Below are 4,482 nucleotides of genomic sequence, written 5' to 3'. Positions count from 1 at the left end.
TTTTCAAAATATAGGTCTAGTTTATTTTTGTGGACACAATTATCAAGTTTTTTAACCACTTGCAACTAATAATCATACTTTTATCATGAGTTAGTTATCGTTCTTTTACTTTTATTGAGTATACATAGTGTAGTCTTCATGTTGATTTCCAAGACTATAATTTTATCTAAATTATTTTTTTGATCCTTAAAAATCATTTGCCTGCGGGCGCCATACCCCCTTTCCATTTTTATTTTCAAAATATTACTATATTTTATTTTTGGGGACACAATTTTTAAACTTTTTTAGCCACTTGCCACTAAAAAACATAATTATATCATGATTTAATTATCCTTCATATTTTATTTCATTAATTTTTCTTTTGAATACATATTGCAGTCTTCATTGTGTATTCTAAGACCATAATTTTATCAAAATTAGTTTTTTGATCCTTAAAAATCATTTGCCTGCAGGCGCCAATACCCCCTTTCAATTTTTATTTTCATAATATAGGTCTAGTTTATTTTTGTGGACACAATTCTCAAACTTTTTAACCACTTGCAACTAAAAACCATAATTTTATCATGAGTTAGTTATCGTTCTTTTATTTTTCTTGAGAATACTTAGTGCAGTCTTCATTGTGTATTCTAAGACCATAATTTTATCCAAATTTCTTTTTTGATCCTTAAAAATCATTTGCCTGCTGGCGCCAATACCCCCTTTCCATTTTTATTTTCAAAATATAGATCTAGTTTAATTTTGTGGACACAATTCTCAAACTTTTTAACCACTTGCAACTAAAAATCATAATTTTATCATTAGTTAGTTATCGTTCTTTTATTTTTCTTGAGTATACATAGTGTAGTCTTCATGTTGATTTCCAAGACTATAATTTTTTCCAAATTTTTTTTTGTTTCTTAAAAATCATTTGCCTGCGGGCGCCAATACCCCCTTTCCATTTTTATTTTCAAAATAAAGGTCAAGTTTAATTTTGTGGACACAATTCTCAAACTTTTTAACCACTTGGAACTAATAACCATAATTTTTTCATGAGTTAGTTATCGTTCATTTATTTTTCTTTAGAATACATAGTGTAGTATTCATGTTGATTTCCAAGACTATAATTTTATTTAAATTATTTTTTTAATCCTTAAAAAACATTTGCCTGCGGCGCCATACCCCCTTTCCATTTTTATTTTCAAAATATTACTATATTTTATTTTTGGGGACACAATTTTTAAACTTTTTTAGCCACTTGCCACTAAAAAACATAATTATATCATGATTTAATTATCCTTCATATTTTATTTCATTAATTTTTCTTTTGAATACATATTGCAGTCTTCATTGTGTATTCTAAGACCATAATTTTATCCAAATTTTTTTTTTTGATCCTTAAAAATCATTTGCCTGCGGGCGCCAATACCCCCTTTCCATTTTTATTTTCAAAATATAGATCTAGTTTAATTTTGTGGACACAATTCTCAAACTTTTTAACCACTTGGAACTAATAACCATAATTTTTTCATGAGTTAGTTATCGTTCATTTATTTTTCTTGAGAATACATAGTGTAGTCTTCATGTTGATTTCCAAGACTATAATTTTATCTAAATTATTTTTTTAATCCTTAAAAATCATTTGCCTGCGGGCGCCATACCCCCTTTCCATTTTTATTTTAAAATATTACTATATTTTATTTTTGGGGACACAACTTTTAAACTTTTTTAGCCACTTGCCACTAAAAAACATAATTATATCATGATTTAATTATCCTTCATATTTTATTTCATTAATTTTTCTTTTGAATACATATTGCAGTCTTCATTGTGTATTCTAAGACCATAATTGTATCCAAATTTCTTTTTTGATCCTTAAAAATCATTTGCCTGCGGGCGCCAATACCCCCTTTCTATTTTTATTTTCAAAATAAAGGTCAAGTTTAATTTTGTGGACACAATTCTCAAACTTTTTAACCACTTGGAACTAATAACCATAATTTTTTCATGAGTTAGTTATCTTTCATTTATTTTTCTTGAGAATACATAGTCTAGTCTTCATGTTGATTTCCAAGACTATAATTTTATCTAAATTATTTTTTTAATCCTTAAAAATCATTTGCCTGCGGGCGCCATACCCCCTTTCCATTTTTATTTTCAAAATATTACTATATTTTATTTTGGGGGACACAATTTTTAAACTTTTTTAGCCACTTGCCACTAAAAAACATAATTATATCATGATTTAATTATCCTTCATATTTTATTTCATTAATTTTTCTTTTGAATACATATTGCAGTCTTCATTGTGTATTCTAAGACCATAATTTTATCCAAATTTCTTTTTTGATCCTTAAAAATCATTTGCCTGCGGGCGCCAATACCCCTTTTCCATTTTTATTTTCAAAATATAGATCTAGTTTAATTTTGTGGACACAATTCTCAAACTTTTTAACCACTTGCAACTAAAAACCATAATTTTATCATTAGTTAGTTATCGTTCTTTTATTTTTCTTGAGTATACATAGTGTAGTCTTCATGTTGATTTCCAAGACTATAATTTTTTCCAAATTTTTTTTTGTTTCTTAAAAATCATTTGCCTGCGGGCGCCAATACCCCCTTTCCATTTTTATTTTCAAAATAAAGGTCAAGTTTAATTTTGTGGACACAATTCTCAAACTTTTTAACCACTTGGAACTAATAACCATAATTTTTTCATGAGTTAGTTATCGTTCATTTATTTTTCTTGAGAATACATAGTGTAGTCTTCATGTTGATTTCCAAGACTATAATTTTATCTAAATTATTTTTTTAATCCTTAAAAATCATTTGCCTGCGGGCGCCATACCCCCTTTCCATTTTTATTTTCAAAATATTACTATATTTTATTTTTGGGGACACAATTTTTAAACTTTTTTAGCCACTTGCCACTAAAAAACATAATTATATCATGATTTAATTATCCTTCATATTTTATTTCATTAATTTTTCTTTTGAATACATATTGCAGTCTTCATTGTGTATTCTAAGACCATAATTTTATCCAAATTTCTTTTTTAATCCTTAAAAATCATTTGCCTGCGGGCGCCAATACCCCCTTTCCATTTTTATTTTCAAAATAAAGGTCAAGTTTAATTTTGTGGACACAATTCTCAAACTTTTTAACCACTTGGAACTAATAACCATAATTTTTTCATGAGTTAGTTATCGTTCATTTATTTTTCTTGAGAATACATAGTGTAGTCTTCATGTTGATTTCCAAGACTATAATTTTATCTAAATTAATTTTTTAATCCTTAAAAATCATTTGCCTGCGGGCGCCATACCCCCTTTCCATTTTTATTTTCAAAATATTACTATATTTTATTTTTGGGGACACAATTTTTAAACTTTTTTAGCCACTTGCCACTAAAAAACATAATTATATCATGATTTAATTATCCTTCATATTTTATTTCATTAATTTTTCTTTTGAATACATATTGCAGTCTTCATTGTGTATTCTAAGACCATAATTTTATCCAAATTTCTTTTTTAATCCTTAAAAATCATTTGCCTGCGGGCGCCAATACCCCCTTTCAATTTTTATTTTCAAAATAAAGGTCAAGTTTAATTTTGTGGACACAATTCTCAAACTTTTTAACCACTTGGAACTAATAACCATAATTTTTTCATGAGTTAGTTATCTTTCATTTATTTTTCTTGAGAATACATAGTGTAGTCTTCATGTTGATTTCCAAGACTATAATTTTATCTAAATTATTTTTTTAATCTTTAAAAATCATTTGCCTGCGGGCGCCATACCCCCTTTCCATTTTTATTTTCAAAATATTACTATATTTTATTTTTGGGGACACAATTTTTAAACTTTTTTAGCCACTTGCCACTAAAAAACATAATTATATCATGATTTAATTATCCTTCATATTTTATTTCATTAATTTTTCTTTTGAATACAAATTGCAGTCTTCATTGTGTTTTCTAAGACCATAATTTTATCCAAATTTCTTTTTTGATCCTTAAAAATCATTTGCCTGCGGGCGCCAATACCCCCTTTCCATTTTTATTTTCAAAATAAAGGTCAAGTTTAATTTTGTGGACACAATTCTCAAACTTTTTAACCACTTGGAACTAATAACCATAATTTTTTCATGAGTTAGTTATCGTTCATTTATTTTTCTTGAGAATACATAGTGTAGTCTTCATGTTGATTTCCAAGACTATAATTTTATCTAAATTATTTTTTTGATCCTTAAAAATCATTTTCCTGCGGGCGCCATACCCCCTTTCCATTTTTATTTTCAAAATATAGATCTAGTTTAATTTTGTGGACACAATTCTCAAACTTTTTAACCACTTGCAACTAAAAACCATAATTTTATCATTAGTTAGTTATCGTTCTTTTATTTTTCTTGAGTATACATAGTGTAGACTTCATGTTGATTTCCAAGACTATAATTTTTTACAAATTTTTTTTTGTTTCTTAAAAATCATTTGCCTGCGGGC

The sequence above is a fragment of the Diuraphis noxia genome, unplaced genomic scaffold (genome assembly GCF_037042655.1).
Source record: "Diuraphis noxia isolate RWA-SAM2 unplaced genomic scaffold, SU_Dnox_SAM2 contig0005, whole genome shotgun sequence".
NCBI classification, from domain to species: domain Eukaryota; kingdom Metazoa; phylum Arthropoda; class Insecta; order Hemiptera; family Aphididae; genus Diuraphis; species Diuraphis noxia.
This window is presented reverse-complemented; position numbering follows the sequence as displayed.